Source organism: Pleurodeles waltl, chromosome 3_1, assembly GCF_031143425.1.
Source record: "Pleurodeles waltl isolate 20211129_DDA chromosome 3_1, aPleWal1.hap1.20221129, whole genome shotgun sequence".
Classification (NCBI taxonomy): domain Eukaryota; kingdom Metazoa; phylum Chordata; class Amphibia; order Caudata; family Salamandridae; genus Pleurodeles; species Pleurodeles waltl.
This window is the reverse complement of record NC_090440.1, coordinates 1,856,896,612-1,856,919,762: the sequence shown is the minus strand read 5'-3', so window position 1 is coordinate 1,856,919,762 and position 23,151 is coordinate 1,856,896,612.

Genomic DNA, 23,151 nt, shown 5'->3' with positions numbered 1-23,151 from the left:
AAAATAGCTAAATGGGAAATACAGCTAAATCACAATAGACTCACTCAATGAACAACAAGGTCGTGTGTACACTGTCTCAGGACTCCATCTATTTCAGAAGCACCATAATATACCCCACAACAAAGAAAACGAATCACAATGTACAACAATACAAGTACACGTTATTGTAATCAACATAGGTAAACACCTTAAACCTTCAGTCTTAATGACAAAAAGACGTATGTGACCTAGAGAATGAAAAAAGCATCATGCAATATCAACATCATGTAATATTCTGTTCCCTCCCCCATCCTTTCTTCTTCTGTTCCCCACCCCCCTCCCCTTCTTATTTTCAGTTACATCTTTGTTTTGTTATTTTATTATATGTATAGAAATTTTTTTTATATATATATTTGCTTTTTATCCCCTTATTTTTATTTTTATTTTTATTTTTATTTTTATTTTTATTTTTATTTTTACTTTCATCTTTAATCCTTCCTTCTTTCAGCTCCATCCTCTTCCCCCACCTGCCCTTGGTCTCTCCCCCTTCCCCCTCCTCTTCCTCCCTTCCACTTCCCCTTTCTTTCTTTTCTTTTTTCCCTCCCCCCCCACCCCTTGCCGCCTTTTTTTCCCCCTACCCCCCCTTTTTCCCCTTTTTTTTCCCCTCTTTTCCCCCCCCCCCCCCCCGTTTTCAGTTTGCGCTCTTTGAGCGCACTAGGCCGCCTGAAGGCTCCGTTTTCCGGCGGCCTGCTCAGCTGGCATTCCGCGTGTGCTGTTGGGAAACTACATTTCCCTACGGCACTCGCGGGGCGAGCGTCGCCGCCGACAGCGGAGTTCAGGCTGACGCGCCCTCATCCCGGCCTTTCCTCTTACGGAGACAAGGTGCCTTTTCCCCCCGGCGCACGTCCTAGGGGATTTTCATGGGTTCCGGCCCCCGGCACTCTAATAGCCATTAAGGGCCACTTCGGGCTTGACCATATTTGGAGGGATATCTCCGGACTTCCGGCCCCGCCCCCCTGGGCCGCGACGGTGATTCACATCAGCTGCCTCTTGTCCTAATTAAGGCCACTATATCTACCCCTCTCCACCAGACCATTGTATCCAAGCGGTCCTGAATGAGAGGTCGGTATAGGCGCACAGAGAGCGCCCACCTTTGATGCAGTGAGTCGGACAGCGTGGGAGACACAGATAAGACATCTCTGTTCCCTTGTATTTATTTTATTTTTTTATTTTTTAATTTATTTTTCTTATTTGATCTTCCCACTTCCCTTTCCCTTCCCTTTTTCCTCTCCGCCTTTTTCCTATTTTCCTTTTTTCCTTTTCTTCTTTTTCTTCGTTCTTCTTTCTTTTTTCTTCTTTTTTCTTTTTTCTTCTTGTTCTTTCTCCTTTTTATCTCCTCCTCTCCATCTTGATCTATAATCTCTGCCTCTAATTTCCTTTTTTTCCCTCTTTCCCTCTGTCCTTGGATCCCCTCTCTTTTTACTCCTTCCCCCCCTTTTTTTCCTTGTTTTCCTTTCTCCTCACTCTCCTCTTCTCTTCCCCTCCCCTGCATTCCTTTAATCACCTTTATGATTATCGGTTTTCTCTCCTGTTCCTTCTCCCTTTTTCCCCTGGAACCTTAGAGTCTTACTATAAGGGGACGCTCCCTCTCCAGGATACCAGAGGCCAGTAGCCTCAAGTGTGAGGGTAAGAAATTGTCTTCCCATCCTAATACGTACCGTGCATTATCTACCTCGATGCTATTGCGATTTAAAAAATTTGCAACCAGCACTTCTGCGGCGTGCATGAATTTTGACACGTGTGGATTGGTGTGCTGTGTTTTATTATTCACTATGTTTCGGTCTGTTTTCATCCCTTTTTCTTTAGGTCCTCCCCAGATATTTTCTTGGTTAAGGTAGGCCCTCCCTTCCATATGTGATTATTTTCGCAGTGTTTAAGTAGGAATCACTACAGGGATCCAATGCCCTGATGAATGCCCAGAGACTCTCCATAGCTCCACCATAAGGGCAGAAACATGTCGGCTACCCCATTTTAGACAGGTGACCTTGTGAGTCATTGCTCTCACACTGGTTCCCCATCCTTTTTAACCACACCACACAGGACCCCCATTAAAGTTACCCGGGTACCTGAGTAGGTGTTTTTATTTCCCTAGTATAGCTGGATCCCTATTTCCAGGAATAAGATTAATTTACGCACTCCCTCCTGTTCTTTTAACAGTGAGGTTGAGTCCGCCCAGGTGGCATTGTCCTACCTGGGTGGGGCTAGGTGGTCATATGATGAAGCATGACACTATATAGTGTGTGAGACCACCTAGTCCGTAAAGGAAACTTTCCTTTCGTTGGTTATTTCCCCAACTCCTCACCTTCCCCCCTGACCGAACATCACTACACAGCCCACCCAATTTTCACCTCTAGTTGAGGACTACGAGTGGTCTAGCGTCACAATTAGTACACTACTGACCCCCCCACTTCATATACAACCCCGTACTCCCCTTTTTTGTGATTGTGTTCTTGTGGGAGCCGAGTACGGTTTGGTTTTTTCCCCTTGCTCCCATCCGCTCTCCCTTGTGTAATGTGATAGTAGAGCAGCCGCCCGGCTGCGAGAGCTTTCTTATCCTTTTCTCTCAATTGTGAGAGTCATAGCTTGCTGTTTCTCAGTGAGCACCCCTACCTCGTCTGCGTCCCTTAGAACTTCGGTTCCCGCGTCTGTCTTCTACATTCAGATCCCTTTTTTTCCCTTCTCCTTTTCTTTTTTTTCCCCCCACCCACACCATGGCAGATGGTCTCTCCTTCAATGACGAGGAAGTATCAGCTATCCTCGCAGCCCCTTCACTTCTTGGGGACACGGCTCTGTCAAAGAGTTTGTCCCAACTGGGGGACTGGGACACCCTAGTGGAATTAAAACGCTCCCAAGTTAAGACTATACTACATGGAGCCGTTCTCACGGAATACCTCCGTAGTAACTCTGCACCAAACGGACTACTCGTTACTAATGAGCCCCGCATATTCCTTGACGACTTTGAGTTTCGTAAAGATTGGTCACTTATAGCATGGAAATGCACTCGAGATTGGCTGATATTAATTATAAAAACAGCCACTAGGCTTTCTGAAACCCTATTGGTCCAGATAAAAACCAGTGAGAACAACCTGAAGTCAGGTGTGAGTATTCTCTCCTTCAAAAAGAAACTGGAGGAGGTAAACAAAAACATGAATGAATATAAAGAATACCTAACTCAGCAAAAAATAACCAAATTCCAAAAAGATCTGAATCGTTTTTCCCTGGAAAGGATATATCCCTACACAAAACCTGATTATGTAGCAAAGAATTCCACCAACACTTCTGACACCTCATCCGGGGGCAATATCAGCTCAGACAGTGACAGTAACTCCTCAGGAAACATACGATATCGCCGTGGGCGGCGTGGGCAACGTCGAGGAGGATGGAATTTTCCACCGGCTCCTCCCGTTTACCCGCCTTACTTTAACCAACAATGGGGTTGGCCAAATCAATATGGCCCTCCTCAACAATATCAAGCACCCTACCTGCAACACCCAGCCCAATGGTCCTTTCCCGAACCCCCGCCGCCTTTTTTAGACAGAGGTCACGGGAGGGACAGGGGGAGGAGAAAAGAGGTATAGTGGCGCCCAAAAGAGGATGCCTTGGAAAATCCACTACACAGGGATCCCGTCCCAGGGACCAGCAAGACAAAGTGAAACTGGCCCCTGAAAAGACAAACAACATCATCAATCTAAGCAACCGGAGTTTGAGCCAAACCGAAATTCTAGCATTAAACAAAGGTTTGAACTTTGTACCTACCCCGAAGGTTGATTTATTCAGAACTAGAACAGAACTAGCGGGCCTGTTCCGTAAGATCCGCCTAAAGACCTTCTTCCTTGGGAAGGAATATGACACTCCCACACAGAACACGGGACTACGTCCCAAATCTACTTTCTGTCCCCCGGCAGGGCAAATGCCCCCGGAGGTACTGGCCTTCGAAAAATCAGTATCCCTAAGAATCAATGGTCTCACAAAAGCACCCAACAAAATATTCCACAATATGAGCCAAAACGAAATAGAGTCACTGAAGGGCCTGACAGCTGACCCCACCATCATTATAAAACCAGCAGATAAGGGTGGGGCTACAGTGATCCTCCCACAACAAATGTACAGAGACGAGTGTGAGCGACTACTAGGGAACACCAGACACTATAAACGTCTGGCACGCGATCCTACTACCGATGTTCAAGAAGAAATCACTTTCCTAGTATCTAAAGGGAAAGAAAACAACTGGATTACAGATCATGAGGCATCTTTCCTGATACAGACTAATCCGAAAATCCCGTACTTTTATATTTTACCAAAAGTACACAAAGAAAAGATTCCCCCCCCCGGACGACCCATAGTTTCCGGTCTAGGCTCAGCACTAGAGCCTTTGTCAAAATTCGTGGATTTCTTTCTACAACCACTAGTTAAAAGAATCCCTACCTATTTGAAGGACACCACCCATGTCCTCCTTTTACTGGATTCTATAACTTTTGACAAAACCAAGGAGCTCCTGATTACCCTTGACGTGGAGTCACTATACACCAATATTCCGCAAGAGGCCACCTTGGAAGTGATAAGTGACCTGCTGGAAACTCACATGAATGAATCCCAAACCCCTCCGGGTTTTATCCTGGACTTAGCACATCTCGCTCTCACCAGAAACTACTTTAAATTTGAGGATAGTTTCTTCTTACAGACACAGGGTACATCAATGGGCAGCACATTCGCCCCTAGTCTAGCATGTCTATACGTCGACCATTTTGAAAGACAAATTGTTTTGAATGAGGAGAACCCCTACCGTGACCAGATAAAACTCTGGAAGCGATACATCGACGATGTACTGCTAATATGGACGGGAAGTAGGGCAGAAGCCCAGGCGTTTGCAGTTTGGCTTAACGGAGCAAACCCTTTCCTCACGTTCACAATGAACATAGGCGACAACAAGTTACCTTTCCTGGATTTACTTATCTATGAGAATGATGGAGGGTTAGCCACTGAGGTATACTACAAACCAACGGACTGTAATAATCTGTTACAATATCAGAGCTTCCACCCTCGAGCTCTAAGAGATAACCTTCCGGTTGGGCAGTTCCTACGGTTAAGACGAAACTGCTCTTCAGTGATTGACTATCGCAAACATGCAGACAAATTAACTGTGAAGTTACACACCAAAGACTATCCCCCACACCTAGTGAGCAGGGCTTTAAAAAGAGCGCGCAATAACAATAGAGACCAGCTGCTACAGCCCCACGCACCGAAGTCAAATTTGGACAAGATCGTTTGTGTGACCACATTCAATCCTTTATCTAATGAAATTCAAAAGATCATAAAAGACAATTGGAATATCCTGACTTCAGGTGGCTTACCCTTTGATCCACCACTACACGCGTATAAGAGAGCAAGTAATATACGTGATATGGTGGTCCATACCAGACCAAAGGAGAAACGGCGACCCGCACAGACCACACTCTGGCAATTGGCCCCCCCTGCTGGTCACCACCCATGCGGCAACTGCAGTGTTTGCCCCTTTACCCAAAAATCCACCACAATCAACCTCAACCTTAGAACCCCTTGGGTGCAAAAATCATTTACCAATTGTAACAGCAAAAACGTAATCTACTTAATCAAATGCCCTTGCCCATTTCAGTACGTGGGGATGACCACAAGAAAAGTTAGCATCAGAATCTGTGAGCACAGGAGCACGATCAGGTGCAAACGAGATGCTACTAAACTTACCAGCCATTTCTTACAAAAAAATCATTCCCCAGACGACATGTCATGGACAGTCCTGGAACAATTTTCCCCCTCGACCACCAACATGTCTGAAAAACTTTTTAGGGCTGAGCAACGTTGGATTTGGAGGTTGCACACAGACACGGTTGGATTAAATGATGAGATTCCGTGGTTCTCTCTGCAACCCTAGAACCCACTTGAAGAACTTTTTCTGCCCAGATTTTTCTGCCCACGGACTCTCTCTTCTCTTCTCTCTTCTTTCTCTCTTTATCTTTCTCATCTCTTGGTTGTTCCTTGCTCCTCCCCTTTTTCTGTTCCCTCCCCCATCCTTTCTTCTTCTGTTCCCCACCCCCCTCCCCTTCTTATTTTCAGTTACATCTTTGTTTTGTTATTTTAATATATGTATAGAAAATTTTTTTATATATATATTTGCTTTCTAACCCCTTATTTTTATTTTTATTTTTATTTTTACTTTCATCTTTAATCCTTCCTTCTTTCAGCTCCATCCTCTTCCCCCACCTGCCCTTGGTCTCTCCCCCTTCCCCCTCCTCTTCCTCCCTTCCACTTCCCCTTTCTTTCTTTTCTTTTTTCCCTCCCCCCCCACCCCTTTCCGCCTTTTTTTCCCCCACCCCCCCTTTTTCCCCTTTTTTCCCCCTCTTTTTCCCCCCCCCCCCCCGTTTTCAGTTTGCGCTCTTTGAGCCCACTAGGCCGCCCGAAGGCTCCGTTTTCCGGCGGCCTGCTCAGCTGGCATTCCGCGTGTGCTGTTGGGAAACTACATTTCCCTACGGCACTCGCGGGGCGAGCGTCGCCGCCGACAGCGGAGTTCAGGCTGACGCGCCCTCATCCCGGCCTTTCCTCTTACGGAGACAAGGTGCCTTTTCCCCCCCGCGCACGTCCTAGGGGATTTTCATGGGTTCCGGCCCCCGGCACTCTAATAGCCATTAAGGGCCACTTCGGGCTTGACCATATTTGGAGGGATATCTCCGGACTTCCGGCCCCGCCCCCCTGGGCCGCGACGGTGATTCACATCAGCTGCCTCTTGTCCTAATTAAGGCCACTATATCTACCCCTCTCCACCAGACCATTGTATCCAAGCGGTCCTGAATGAGAGGTCGGTATAGGCGCACAGAGAGCGCCCACCTTTGATGCAGTGAGTCAGACAGCGTGGGAGACACAGATAAGACATCTCTGTTCCCTTGTATTTATTTTATTTTTTAATTTTTTAATTTATTTTTCTTATTTGATCTTCCCACTTCCCTTTCCCTTCCCTTTTTCCTCTCCGCCTTTTTCCTATTTTCCTTTTTTCCTTTTCTTCTTTTTCTTCGTTCTTCTTTCTTTTTTCTTCTTTTTTCTTTTTTCTTCTTATTCTTTCTCCTTTTTATCTCCTCCTCTCCATCTTGATCTATAATCTCTGCCTCTAATTTCCTTTTTTTCCCTCTTTCCCTCTGTCCTTGGATCCCCTCTCTTTTTACTCCTTCCCCCCCTTTTTTTCCTTGTTTTCCTTTCTCCTCACTCTCCTCTTCTCTTCCCCTCCCCTGCATTCCTTTAATCACCTTTATGATTATCGGTTTTCTCTCCTGTTCCTTCTCCCTTTTTCCCCTGGAACCTTAGAGTCTTACTATAAGGGGACGCTCCCTCTCCAGGATACCAGAGGCCAGTAGCCTCAAGTGTGAGGGTAAGAAATTGTCTTCCCATCCTAATACGTACCGTGCATTATCTACCTCGATGCTATTGCGATTTAAAAATTTTGCAACCAGCACTTCTGCGGCGTGCATGAATTTTGACACGTGTGGATTGGTGTGCTGTGTTTTATTATTCACTATGTTTCGGTCTGTTTTCATCCCTTTTTCTTTAGGTCCTCCCCAGATATTTTCTTGGTTAAGGTAGGCCCTCCCTTCCATATGTGATTATTTTCGCAGTGTTTAAGTAGGAATCACTACAGGGATCCAATGCCCTGATGAATGCCCAGAGACTCTCCATAGCTCCACCATAAGGGCAGAAACATGTCGGCTACCCCATTTTAGACAGGTGACCTTGTGAGTCATTGCTCTCACACTGGTTCCCCATCCTTTTTAACCACACCACACAGGACCCCCATTAAAGTTACCCGGGTACCTGAGTAGGTGTTTTTATTTCCCTAGTATAGCTGGATCCCTATTTCCAGGAATAAGATTAATTTACGCACTCCCTCCTGTTCTTTTAACAGTGAGGTTGAGTCCGCCCAGGTGGCATTGTCCTACCTGGGTGGGGCTAGGTGGTCATATGATGAAGCATGACACTATATAGTGTGTGAGACCACCTAGTCCGTAAAGGAAACTTTCCTTTCGTTGGTTATTTCCCCAACTCCTCACCTTCCCCCCTGACCGAACATCACTACACAGCCCACCCAATTTTCACCTCTAGTTGAGGACTACAAGTGGTCTAGCGTCACAATTAGTACACTACTGACCCCCCCACTTCATATACAACCCCGTACTCCCCTTTTTTGTGATTGTGTTCTTGTGGGAGCCGAGTACGGTTTGGTTTTTTCCCCTTGCTCCCATCCGCTCTCCCTTGTGTAATGTAATAAATTTGTTAAACATAGAAGTATTGTCTTTGTATGCTACTTTGAAAACTCAGTGATTTATCAAACCAATTGTAGTGCTGATAGAACTTCATGCAGGACAAAAATCAATAACATCTTATGTCAGAAGCTGTAACTCTCCAGACTCTTATGCAAGGAAGACTGTGTTGCTAGGTTAAGTCATCAGCTTCATTTATAGCCAAAGTTGTTTATTAACTCAGTAAATTGTAAAAAATAATCTAGTTATTTCTAAATCTAAAATCGTAAGGATTAAAACATCTGTTCTACTTGACAAGCCCCCGGTATAGTAAGTCTACAAGAATCAGACAAGTCAGACAAATTGGGAATATTCTGTTTCGAGAAAGTTATGACATCACTCACAGCGCCCTTCGGAAAACCATACATCCTTAAATAATTCTATTCTTAAGTCTTCTGCCACTTTTTAAAGAACGTTAATCTATATAATTATACCATTTACTTTTCTGCTACATCCTGATCCTGAGCATTGTTAACTAGTTGTCCATCTTCTATTATTCTCCTATCCAAATCTGACCATTGTTCTTGATAGTGTCCTATTGGATTTCATTAGAAAAGAAATAGTTCTAATCTCCTCTAGAAAAGTCTAACCAAAGGAAGTTCCTTTTAAAGAAACTATCATTTAAGTCCATGATCCACTAAACATTGACATACCGGCCATACCAGGACTCAAAGCATATATCTAGGAAAACAAAAGACTATCAGTTTCCATTTTAAAATAAAAATAATTTTAACTTTTTGAAGAGATGTAAGAAAAGGATTGTGAGAGAAGTGTTTCTTCTTTCATGCTGTGTTCCATTTTGGTGCCTGATGCTACTGGTTTGATATCTATGCACACTGAAGCACTGCTGTCCTGTCAAAAGTGTGAGGTCTGACCCCTAAACCATGACATAATTGGGTTATTCCTAATGGGCATATTTACATTTCTGGTAATGCCGTACATCATGGTACATTAAATACACCAACTGCAGGGAAGTTAAATGTCTTCCATGGACTGTAGCATATTTTATGCCATATACCCAGGAGACAGTAAAACATGGTTTCAGATCTACATTTACAGTCTGAATGCTGAAGCTCTAAACCTGCAGGCAGACTTGTTGAAATTGCCCCTTTATACTGGAGACAACCCTATTTTTTTATGTTGCTTAAGTCACCCTCAAGTAGGCCTTAGAGCCCACCAGGCAGCTTAGCTGAACTGACTTTGAGAGGAATATGTCTGATAGAGCCTTCAACCATGCATCACTGGAAGTTTTCTTCATCTTGAAAAACTAATAAATGAAGGCTATATCTTTGAGTGGTTCAACCCTCTAGAGTTACCTAGCCTCCCAAGAATCACGGCCAGCCTAAATGTGCACCCAGGTCTTGGTCAACAGCACACCTAAACGCCATGGTATTTGTTTGCACTTTTTAACCCAAACACTTTAAAAAATCATATCTCAGCTTCTCTTGATTGGATTATAATCATCTTTGTGTCATTTTTTTTTTTTTTTTTTTCAGAAACTTGTTGGAATATTTTTATTGTGTAGTGGGTTGGCTTTTTATTAATTGTTTAACATGATTTCTGTGCTCCATAGCTTCCAGGAGGTTAGGCCCAGGCTTATTTATGGAACTTTGTGTTTGTCCTGGTATGTTTGTGGCCTTATTGCTGGTGGAGGCCCGCATCCTCTACAGGTAATAAGCCACATTCGTACAAGGATTTAAAGTAGAAGAAAGTATTTTTATTAACTTGCTTGAGCCTCTATGGTCCATAGTGCATGCCCCACACCATGAACATATAAGGATTAACTGATCTCAAAAAAGGAATAAAAAAATACCAAAGGGCGAAGTGAGAAGTTATTTCTGAAAGTATAACTCAGTAAACAATCCCTGAAGGTTACATATTTTATGTGAAAAAATAGTAGGCTATTATGAGGAAATATCTAAAGAATTTCAGCAAATGTAAGCATTGTAAAGCACCTCCAATCTTTGTTAAGCTCCAAGGACACAAAATGGCGTGATGGAGGGAGGCTGAGAAGGAAAATGTCATATGCCTCTAAATACATAACTCAAGCATTTCTAAGCCGCCCTGTCGCCATGCCCATCCTTTGTCGTCACGGACTGACACGCATTGTCAGTGCCAACCAACAAAGAAAAGGGAACCGCCGTGGAGCGCAGATTGTGGCAGACATCCCACACGGCACCCAAGCCACGGAACCCTGTTATCATTTTTCTTTAACAAAGAAATCCTTCGGTTAGGCCATCAAGGGCTGTATTATGAAAGTGTTGCATGATGTGTTTGAGATCGCTTTTTGAACTCCAGAAGCAATTATTTTCCGAAAACGAAGATGCTGATCTTGCTGGTGCACATTTTGATCCCTCATTTGCAAAGAAGCTTTGTCGGGGTTGTCGACAACCGTGCAGGTGCAAATTAACTCCCATTTGGTGCTTAATGTAGGAAATGGCACACAATCTTTGCCTCGCAGAGGATATCGTCCGAGTGGGTTATTGTGCTCCAAGGCTCTCCCCATCAATAAGTGGCAGACAGGACCAGCCTGCTCCCCTACTGAAAATAAGCCGGTCAACCATCTATAGCTAAGAACGGACAGGTGATGCAACGATGACAGCGCTTTCTTTTTTATAAATTACCCGGATTCTTACTAAGTCAGTTAGCCGATAAGTAAAACAGACACTGAATTGGATTAAACAACTTTAGCTTTGACCCTAATAAATATCTACCAGGTACCCCAGTAATCTCACATTACCTAGAATAAACCTCTATTATTCTCAAGTAAAAAAGCACCATTTGTGTCATTTGCACCAACATCACAACAATGCTTTTAACTAATAGCATACATCTGAAATGTATTTCTTGAAGCGTTATCATTAGTATATATCTTATTGACAATTTCTCTCGAAATAGTCATAGTTGTTGATTGATTTATACCAAGAGCAGTGCATTATAACCAGTCTAAGCAACAGACATACTTTTTCACAACGATACTAGCTTTCCATTTACTCTAAATGTCCGTTTCACTTTACTCTCTTTACTCTCCTCGTATCAATTAGAGTTATCCTCCTCATGTTCTTTGGCATAGAATTAAGTGGGAAGTAACACTACTCAACATCATGCAAGTGTTCCACATTATAAATTTAAATTCCTGATGATTTGTGCACCAATTGCCTTTTAGCATTTGACTAACTCTATAGTGTGCGAGAACGCTTGGTAAAGCATGTTTTAACTTATCTGAACTGTTCATTCATCCCCAGAAAAAAATGAATCCTTTGGAAGCATAATGTAATACTGTAAGTTTCCAATTTTCCTTTAGAACGCTCCGGCCATCCCGAATCATGGATGTTTTTAAGAATTCTGCAAATGTATTAATTTCACAATTTATCCTGTTGACACGAGAGGATAAAGCTTTATTTAGTACTTTGCCATTAAGCAACCCAATGTCATTTTTTGCAGTTACTGCACGAGTAGGATAATGGCCAGCGTCAGTATCGGTTTGCAAGGGGGAAGAGCTGATGTCTTAAAATCACCAATACAGTTACTTTCTACTAATGACTGATTTAGAACAATGTCTGATCATCTAAAGAAGAATCACAGAGGTGGACAGTAATAAAAAGGCTAGAATATTTTAAGTCCCTCCAGTCCTTCGGTTATTTGGCTTTATTTTAATTTAAGATGCATAGCTATATAAAATAAAGCTTTTACAACACGAAACCTTCAACGCTGTTATGGTATGCCCTACAAAAAATACAGTGTGCACTGCCCATGGCCTCCATGCCCTCAGGCCAGATGACCTGATGACAGCCTGCACTTCACACATTAAACATTTGCAGGCGATAAAGAACTGACGCTATCCCCCGCGGCTTACAGATTTTTAAATGGCAGGGGCAATTCGTAGACAGGAAAATTCATAGTCTCCCTGATTTTCTGACACTTGCAGTTAGTACACCGCAGGCAGACCCCTCTAAGCACCTACATACATATCTTCCCTACAAGAGCTCTGTTCCCAGATTGGTGGGTTGGTTTTAATAAGATCTCTTATGACTGTCAAGGATGCGTTACCTGGGTGGTATATTGAGTTTCCTCCTATGTTGCCCAAAGATAGGTTGACTATTTCCAATTTTCCTGCACAGATCTCTATGCTTGAAAGTTGTCGAGTGTATTATTATAAGGGACCAAAACAGGAGGGAAAAATGAACAAAAGGAAAATAAAACATTCTTGACCGTTTTATGAATCTTGACTGAAGATGAAGTTTAGTAATGAGGATAATAAGTCATCAAACTCCTCCTAGGAAACAGGAGTTACAAAAGAACAAGGACACATTTCAGATGAAGACATGAATTAAAAGTTCCAGATTCAAGGAGCACAACACAAAAACTGAAAACAAATAGGCAGGGGAATATTGCAATTAATCCTTGGCTTTGAATTGACTTCTCAATTGCTTAATAATGTTTATAATAGGAACTGACTTTACAGGAAAAGATACCTTACATTATCTCGGATTGGGAGCCTGAGATAACCCACTATGGAAAGACCATATTCATGGAAAGGGCATAGAATACAGCCTTCTGGAAATCATGGTGTTCATGTGTTAAAAAAAGAAGATGAAGCTTGACACCTTTCACCTTCTTCTGAATTATGCAAACCCACTTACGTCATTCATTCTCACCCTGCACCCCAAACAGCTTGTGAAACAGCCGTCGGGACAGCAGTGAACCCAGAGACAGGAGTGAAGTTCTGCAGTATGGGCGCCCAGTCAGGCACTGAGCATGTGCCTCAGAATGTTCTGTCTGACAACATAAACAATGCTTCTTCATTGCACACATTACGCTCTCAGCTCCATTCTTGGTACAGATGTAACACTCTATCCAACTCGAGAAGCTCGGGGCATATCGTGACGATTTTGAATGAAATGGTGAATGAACAAAGGGGCATTGATTGAAGAAGCATAAGACTATACTAGAAGGATAATGTTTACAATGATTCTAGAATTGAAGTTGACCTCGAACTCTCATAGAATCATAGAGTTCATGAATTTCAAATTCTGCTTGCCCTTGAGCCATTACTGGTAGCGGTTCAGACAAAAGTCAATGATACATACCTATGTCTTGATACAGATTTATCATTAATTATACTTAATATTTTAAACTGAAAATAAATATTATTGTTAAGCGCTCTCGAAATGGGAAGAATATTAGCAGTCAGACTACATACTCCATTGCTATAATGCCATAGTTGTCTACTACAAAATATTTTTCAAATAATCACACATTGTGAGAAAGCGCCTCCTTTTTGTCAGCACACTAATTTTTTATTGAATGATATTGCTCATTTTTAAACTCTGCACACTTGTGAATTACTGTCCAGGTCACAGCATATGCATTACATCTTGCTCAGCAGATGCAGGTTGTTAGAAATTAAGGCCCGTATTTATACTCTTTTAGCGCCTCATGTGCGCCGCTTTTTGACGCAAAAATGGCGCAAACTTACAAAATACAATTGTTTTTTGCAAGTTTGCGCTGCTTTTGCATCAAATAATGACGCAAATGTGGTGCTAAAAAAGTATAAATATGGGCCTAGATTTCTGGTTGGCAGAGGTGTGTATCCTGTCCAAGTAGGGACCTCAATCCTAGTTAGGGTAAACCTAATTCATCACATGCTCACCCTCTGGTTGCTTGGCACAGAGCAGGCAGGCTTAACTTAGAACGCAATGTGTAAAGTATTTGAACAATAACTTATACAGCAACACAGTGAAAACACCACAAAAAGAACTCCACATCATATTAGAAAGAAAATATTTATCTGAATAAAATAATATAACATCAAAACAGTAAAAATCGAACATTCACAAGAGAAGATATGGATTTTTAGGGAATAAATGTAGTCTAGTGCTTAAAAATACAGTAGCTCCAACTGGGGCTACCACAACGTTGTGACAGAGCCACTTCCAACACTCTGAGGCCACTCATGGGGGAGTGCAATCCTGTTACAGAGTCGCACGGACCCAGAGTACAGTACTTTGGAAATGATGAGGAAACAAAAATGTTGCAGGGAGTCGGGGAGGTGAGGAGTTACTGGAGCTGGTGCAACATTGGTTCCTTATTGCTACCGGGGAGGTGAGGAGCCAATATCTTACTGCTAGGCAGGGGAGGTGAGGCGTCGGTTCCTTGTGGTTGCAGAGTAGTTGATGAGGCATGGTTGTGAGGCATCACTTCCTTCCAACTCAGTGAGGTCAATGCTCAGCAGGTCAAGACATGGGGTGCTACCTTCGTGGGGTTGTGATAACCCCATGGGGCCACAGGTGCATTGCGGTGCCAGAGTCGGGTGCCTTGGACGTCATTGACATGGAGCTCTGGACTCACACTATGGTGGGACTTTGGAGGCGCTGCAGCGGCGTCAAGCCATCTGTGAGAAACACATCTCCAGTGCCGGCAGCGGTGCAGCATCAGCGTGCAACACTGGTCCTGAAGACGTTCTCGGCATTGGTACACTGGTTTCTTCCTTGTTTCATCAAAACACACTCCTAAGGGCCAAGGAATTGGGTTTTGCACCACTTGGCAAGTTAAGACTCTCAGCAAGAGAGCCAGGGTGCAGGCAGATAAAGTATTTGGTGTCCCTGAGACTTCTCAACAGGAGGCAAGTCCAGACCAAGCCCTTGGAGGTTACTTGTGGGGGAAGGTGAAGCTCTTCCAGCAGAGTCAGGGAGCAGCTGGCAGCAGGGCAATGAGCAGAAGGCAGTTCTTCAAAAAAAGCAGTCCAGTTGAGTCCTTTGGCTGCAGTGCAGTCCTTCTGACAAAGTCCAGTTGCCGGTGCAGATGAGTCTGATTTGAGGGAGTTGCAGACTCAGTATATATACCCAAATGTGCCTTTGAAGGAGGGGAAACTTCAAAGAGCATTTTTGAAGTGCACCAGTTCTCCTTTCAACCCAGTCCTTTCTTCCAGAAGATCAGTGGGGGGTTATCACTCCTTTATGTGAGGCCAGGCCACCAGCCTTTAAAGTGTAAGTGAGAGCCACCCCATCCTTCCTACCCAGGAAGACCCATCAGTAGGCATATGAATGCAGATGCAGCTGAGAGTCCTGTGTTTGTGGCTGTGTCTGTCTGGACACAATGCGCATGGGGAGCTGTCAACATCACACACCAGCCATGGACTGGAGACAGGCTGTAAGGCATAGAGGGACAGATGTAAAAAAATGTGTTTTGCGACTCACAATTTGGGATCCGTTTGGGAGTCGCAAATTGTGAGTTGCAAAACAAAATGTACAACAGTGTCAAGCACACTGTTAGCGATTCCCAATGGGGTCACAAAGGCCTACCTGATCAATATTCATGAGGTAGGTTGCAATTTGTGACCCCCAGAGAGAATGGCCACACTCACAGAGATGGTGGCTTGCTGGGGACAGCAGACCACCATGTCTGTGACATTTAAATGAAGCATTTTTTTTTTCTTATTCAGCCTGCTTTCCTTAAAGAAAAACGTGATGCATTACAAAAAAAAATGAAAAGTTTTCTTTTAATTTTTTCAGAGTAAGCAGTGGTCCATGGGACCACTGCCTAATGCTTTGAAAAAAGTTTTGGGTCTCCATTCACAAAGAGGAAGAGGTCCCTTGGGGGCCCCTTCTCATATGCAAATGGTTACCACCAACGTGAAGTTGGTGGTAATCTGCGAATGTTTTGCGACCGGATTCCAATCGCAAATCATTCACACATACCAGTGTGACTCGTTATCAGTAAGGGCTGCCCTTGGCATATCCTTTCCCAATAGAGACTCACAAAAACATTTTGCGATTCGGTAATAGATTACCCAATCGTACTATGGGGTCTATAAATGCAAAAATGTTTTTTTGTATTCGCAAATGGCCGCCTGATTCTGTGGATCGTACTGTTTGCTAATGCAAAAATCCTTGTGCATCTGGCCCAGAGAGCAGTAAATGCAGAGAAATGTCTGCTTTCTAAAAGTAGTGTTTCTAAAATAGTAATGTTAAATCCAAGTTCACCAGTAAGCAGGATTTCCCACTCTCATTCCAACCATACCAAACATGACAATGCCAATCCTTTCAGATCAGAAATTGCCACTTAAAAGTATACAAGGGAATTTCCAATGCTGGCCTATGAAAGGACCAGGCCTCACAATAGCAAAAAAAGAACTCTGGGAGTTTTTCCTTATCAGGACATGTAAAACATATAAGTACATGTCCTTCCTTTTACTTACATAGCACCCTGCCCTATGGGGTACCAAGGGCCTACCTTAGGGCTGACAGATGCAATAAAAGGAGAGTTTAAGCCATGGCAAGTAGTTTTAAATGCCAAGTTGAAGTGGCAGTGAAACTGCACACACAGGCCTTGCAATGGCATGGTTAATAGGCTACTTATGGAATTATATTTTACAGGCCCATTTCACATGTCACACTGTGCTAACCAGCCTTCTTTCAGTTCAGGCAGGTAAAAGGTAACTTTATAACAGGTACTTTCCTCAATAGGATTTATTCAAAATGCATCCTCACTACTGATTTTGATTTTTAGATCTAATAAACACAGTGGTTTAATTTTTTATAGCTTGTTCCATTCTCAAGATAGCAGTATTAGTACTTTAATCTGTACCCCAGAGTATAAAGTACCTAGTATTTACTAAACTGACTGACCCCAGAAGCCAGTGGTCAACTCAGCGAGTTGAGCAATGCAGGACGGAGTGCTGGGAGCCTGGGCTGTGCTGTGCACGAAGGATTCCTTGCAAAAGTGCACAGAAGCCCTAGCAGCTGCAGTTCACGCAGTACACAGGATTACTATCTGGCGAGGGGAGGCAAATTTGGACAGATGGACCACTGGACTGTTGGGGTCACTTGGATCCAGCACCTGTGTTCCAGGGACCATGCCCGCCACAATGAGAAGGGACCCAGAGGACTGGTGAAGCAGAAGGCTGGTGCCTGCGTTAACAGGGGGAGGATTCAGTCGACCCACAGGAGATTTCTTCTTGGCTTCCAGTGCAGGGTGAAGGCAGACAGCCCCCACAGAATGCACCACAAGGAAACAGTCGAGAAAGCCAGCAGGATTAGACGCTCCAATGTCGCTAGTAGTCTTCTTGCTACTTTGTTGCAGTTTTGCAGGCGTCCTGGAGCAGTCAGCGGTTGATCCTTGGCAGAAGTCGAAGAGGGAGATGCAGAGGAACTCTGGTGAGCTCTTGCATTCGTTATCTGACGAAAAGCCCACAGGAGAGACCCTAAATAGTCCTCAGAGGAGGATTGGCCACCTAGTCAGGTAAGCACCTATCAGGAGGGTTCTCTGACGTCACCTGCTGGCACTGGCCACTCAGAGGCCTCCATTGTTCCCTCACACCTCTGCATTTAAGATGGCATAGGTCTGGGGCACACTGGAGGAGCTCTGGGCACCACCCTTGGGGTGGTGGTGGACAGGGAGTGGTCACACCCCTTTCCTTTGTCCAGGTTCATGCCAGAGCAGGGACTGGGGGTTCCCTGAACCAGTGTAGACTGGCTTATGCAAGGAGGGCTCCATCTGTGCCCTTCAAAGCATTTCCAGAGGCTGGGGGAGGCTACTCCTTCCCAGCCCTTAACACCTATCTCCAAAGGGAGAAAGTGATCCTTTGTTTTGCCTTCCTGGGACTGGGCTGCCCAGACCCCAGGAGGGCAGAAGCCTCTCTGTGGGTTGGCAGCAGCGGTAGCCACAGTGAAAACCACAGAAAGCTGGTTTGGCAGTACCCGGGGTCTATGGTGGAGCCCCAGGGAGGCATGGGATTGGCACCCCAATGCCAGATTTGGCATGGAGGGACAATTCCATGATCTTAGACATGTTACATGGCCATATTCAGTGTTACCATTGTGAAGCTACATATAGGTAGTGACCTATATGTAGTGCATGCGTGTAATGGTGTTCCCGCACTCACAAAGTCCGGGGAAATTGCCCTGAACTATGTGGGGGCACCTTGGCTAGTGCCAGGGTGCCCTCACACTTAGTAACTTTGCACTTAACCTTCACCAAGTGAGGGTTAGATATATAGGTGGCTTATAAGTTACTTAAGTGCAGTGTAAAATGTCTGTGAAATAACATGGTTGTTATTTCACTCAGGCTGCATTGGCAGTCCTGTGTAATATTGGTCTGAGCTCCCTATGGGTGGCAAAAGAATTGCTGCAGCCCATGGGGGTTTCCTGAAACCCCAATACCCTGGGTACCTGGGTACCACATACTAGGGAATTATAAGGGGGTTCCAGTGTGTGAATTAGAATTGGTGAAATGGGCACTAGCCTACAGTCACAATTTTAAAGGCAGAGAGAGCATAAGCACTGATGTTCTGATTAGCAGAGCCTCAGTGACACAGTTAGTCACTACTCAAGGAACACACATTCAGGCCACAAACTATGAGCACTGGGGTCCTGGATAGCAGGATCCCAGTGAGACAGGCAAAAGCAAACTGACATATAAGTAAAAATGGGGGTAACATGCCAGGCAAGATGGTATTTTCCTACACCCACTAGTAGCATTTAATTTTCAGGCCTTGGGAAAATATAGTGCACTTTATTCAGGACTTATAAATAAATTAAATATGCCAATTGTGGATACACCAATGTTACCATGTTTTAAGGGTGTGAGCACATGTACTTTAGCACTGGTTAGAAGTGGTAAAGTGCCCAGAGTCCAACGGCCAACAAAACCAGATCAGCAAAAGTGAGGCAATGCAGGCAAAAGGTTTAGAGGAAGACCACCCTAAGGCTAGCAGGTCTAACAGGAAAGAATTCAACATGCATGGCAACCCCCAGAACTGGGACATCTTCAGAACAGGAAACTGTTGCTGTGCAACTAGCAAGCAAAAGAGCCAGAAGGCATGTCAGATGAAGATGACAGCTTCACAAAGAAGAACATAATGCGGGTCATATAGGCTACCTCCCTGTTAAAGTAACACATGACCCAGTTATTCATGGGTATTAATTTGGGCATGTTGGAGTCTATCATATTGAAACCTCAAAGATTCTTTTGTAATTGGGGAAAGGCTTGACTTCAATATTTGCCATTTAGTGTAAAACATTCACCAGGTCTCAGTCTCATAATTCATCCCCTCATCACCACTAAGGTGAAAATGTATGGGGATGGAGAAGCTTTTGTGTATTAATAAAAAATGTGTATTAATAACAATGTACAGAATATTAATCTCCATGTGAATTCACATAGGTACGCTGACATAGTATTAGTGCCTTTGAAACAATTTTGATATGCCTTGTTAAAGTGTATTTTTCTTGCATGGGCTAACTAGGTTTAATTAGGACTCAACACCTTGATGTTTAAAATAGATGTCACATTCTGCTTCTCCTATTTAAGTAAAGAATGGCACTGTTCTAGAGGACGACTATCCAGCATGGGCACATAAATGTAAAATTTTTCCTAGGATCAGCCTCTTGCATACAGTATTAAATTCATTCATGGGTCACTGTTGTTGATATAAGTAGCTTGTTGTGATACCTCTGGATGACTTAGGCTGTAGGGGGTGATTTAATATTCATGTAGTGGGTTAGTTTTTAGGTGGTAAGGCTGTATGACAATTAAAAAAAATGCTTAATTTGATTTGTTGAAATGCATTTCTTTGCACAGCATGATTTAGCAGTGTTCATACTGTACTATGAGGAGATTGCCTATGTAAATGCATATTTGGGACTATTTGTGTTTTGCCTAATATTCAGTATTGTTCTCATCCTGAGAGCCTTTACGGCATTGACTTTATGAATTTAAGTAAGATTTGCTCAATTTGCCTGTCACTATTTCCGTATAGTATCACACTGAGTCAGTTCTTCCTTTTTTACCATATTTTTGATACGCTGATTTTATACCTCATCTTGAGACACATTGTCTAATGAAAGCGAGGTTAGCAACATTCCTTATCAATCCAACCCATGGGCAAGTTTTTGAAGTGTAACATTTTAGGAGTCAGAAATCATAGAGGGGTATATGGTGACAGAAAGTAGGCATTCATACTACACAGTATTCCTATCCTACACTTTTTGGGGGGTTCTTGTTATTTCAATAATTTATAGGTTCCAGAGGCAAGACCCTTTCTGTAGCCATTAGCTATGAGCGAGAGATCGTCACACCATAATTCCCTCATATGGATCTTTTTTCCCTGTTTTACAACATTTAAGGGCAGATTTATGAAAAGTGGTGCTTCACCTAGTGCAGCGCCACTTTTCTTGTGCCCCTTAGCGCCCTCCCTAACGCCACCCTGTGTACACCGTATTCAAACTATGGCGCACCATGGCAGTAGTCAGGGATACTAGCGTCATCATTTTTTACGCTAGTCCAGCGCTTTGCAGGATTAGCCTAAATTTTTTTTACGCTAATCCTGCAAAGCACCCAGAGGCCCATTGAAAACAATGGGAGCCTCCCTTAAATGCATGCTCTTTGCAGGTGTTAAAAATGCAAATAAAAATGATGCAAAGAAATCTCTTTGATTTCTTTGAGCCATTTTTCAGGCCCCCTAGTGCTGGAACACCCCAGTGCACACAGTATGCCTGGTGCAGGCATAAAGTAGTGCAAGGGATTACAAAGTGCCACTTTGTAAATATGTTGTGGCTTTTTTGGCCTTCCAGCGCCACATTAGCATAAAAAAATTGCACTAATGTGGCATTGGAATGGCGCTAGCCTTCTAAAATCTTGGCCTTAAACTATATTATATATGTGTCAAGCATATTATTATTTCAGCATATTCAAGCACTCCATTTCCCGTCTTTCTTGTGAGCCCTTTAGCAACTTCTAGTTGTTTGTGTCATGACTATCCACTCAGATTAAAAAAGAACCATGCTTTGCAATGAGTAAATCTCCAGCACGATGGTCTGAAGACACTGAAACTCATTCATTTTATAGTACCTTTTCATGCAGTTGGTAGATGTTGTGGAAGTTACACAAAACTTCACCTAATGTACTTCTAAGTGACTTGAATGCAAACTGACTGTGAGAACTTATCTCAAGTTCAAAGGTCACCCAGGATGCTAGAAAGAGACTATAGAAAAAATGCCAAAAAGCAGCAGGGTAAGTACAGAGTCAAAGATAAGCATAAACCATAATGCTGACAAGCGAGTGGAAAGATGGCTGGTTTGTGTAATATTGAAGCATTTTGGAAAAGATGTATCATCAAATCCGTCCTAAAACTGAACAGCGTTTGAGTGGTCCTGAATATAGGGATGTTGTTCCAGACCCTAGGTCCTGGGTACATAGTTGGATAAGAGCTGGTGCCTTGCTTTTTTCACTTTTTACTATGCAGTCTGTTGATGGCCTGGCACTGGGTGTGCCAAAAACGACCAGAAATGGTGAATTTCCCTGCAATATAAAGGGGGTTTGCTTGTTGCTATGGCTTTTGAAATGATGCAGCTGGATTTGAAGATGTTGTAGTCTGGCAAGAGGAGCCAATAGAGTTCCATCATGGTGGCGATCATATTCATTCAGGACTTGGATGGGATGTGCTCTGGTGCGTAAAATGTCCTTAAGGGGTGTCAGTGTGGAGTCTGGGCATTACTGCTATCCAGATGCGAGAATATGAAGGCTTGAACTGCAGTTCTAGAAGAAAAATGTTCACTTGACTTAGAAGAGAGCACTGACACCAGACACTCTTGGTTTGTTTGGCAATATGTTATGCCAGGATATAGCTATTGTCCAAGGTGAATCCTAGTGACTTGGCATTCAGTGAAAGATGGGGTTGGAAACCGTCAAGGTTTCTGCCACTCGCATAGTCATGTTGCAGCGACAGCCATGAACAACAGTTCTTTGGGCTTTTGGCATCACACACTTCTTGATCACATTTCAGTTCTTATCCCCAACCAAGAGATGTGGTTGCACTTCTTCTCACTGCAAAGTACACAGGGAGATTTGTTTGAGTTACACTAGGGTTGGCTCTTGCAATATCCCTCCATTGGTGTACATCGACCACAACTCTGGTGACTCCCAGTTCCAGAGCTGGGCTAAAAATCATTTCAGTTCAAAATGAGGATAGCAGTGTATATGCCAGCAGCAGCACAGAGCTCACAACAGCTATGAATAGTACCTGTCACGTTCTTGGTGTGAGTTTGGCAATTTGTTTTGTGCTTAATCTGCTCAGCATGATAGCACTGCTGCTAGGCAGCTAAAGTTCAACTTCATCCTCTCAGCAGCCTAATCCAGTAAGGATACATCCTTCACAACTCTTTAGCAAGACAGACAGGTTCCTTTATTAAGGCAGATGCACAGCTTCTTCCAATAGATAGTTGTCTATTTTTTCTGGTGTTGGTCCTTTACATCTAGGAATGTGACTATCAAGAACATGAGTCCTGCATCTCAGTGGTTCCATAATAACATGTGTGGTACTGGCAGTCTAGATCCTTCTCTTGTAGTCCTTTCTCAAACTTGGTTTGTGTTAGACCTGACAGCCTTAGGGTGGTCATCCCCCAACTTTTTGCCTGCCCCCCTTCACTTTTCTGACACTGTTTTTGCTGGTTTTAGTACTGTGCACACTTTACCACTGCTACCCCATGCTAAAGTGCATATGTTCTCTCCATTAAACATGGCAACATTGGCTCTTCCCCAACTGACATACTTGATTTACTTATATGTCCCTGATAAAGTGCACTACATGTGCCCAGGGCCTGTAAATGAAATGTTACTAGTGGGCCTGCAGCACTGATTATGCTACACAAATATGTAGCATCTTCACCATGTCTCACGCCTGCCATTGCAAGGCCTGTGTGTGCAGTTTCACTGCCACATCTACTTCGCATTTACAAGTATTTGCCAGGCCTTAAACTCCCCTTTTTTAACATAAAAGTCAGCCCTAAGGTAG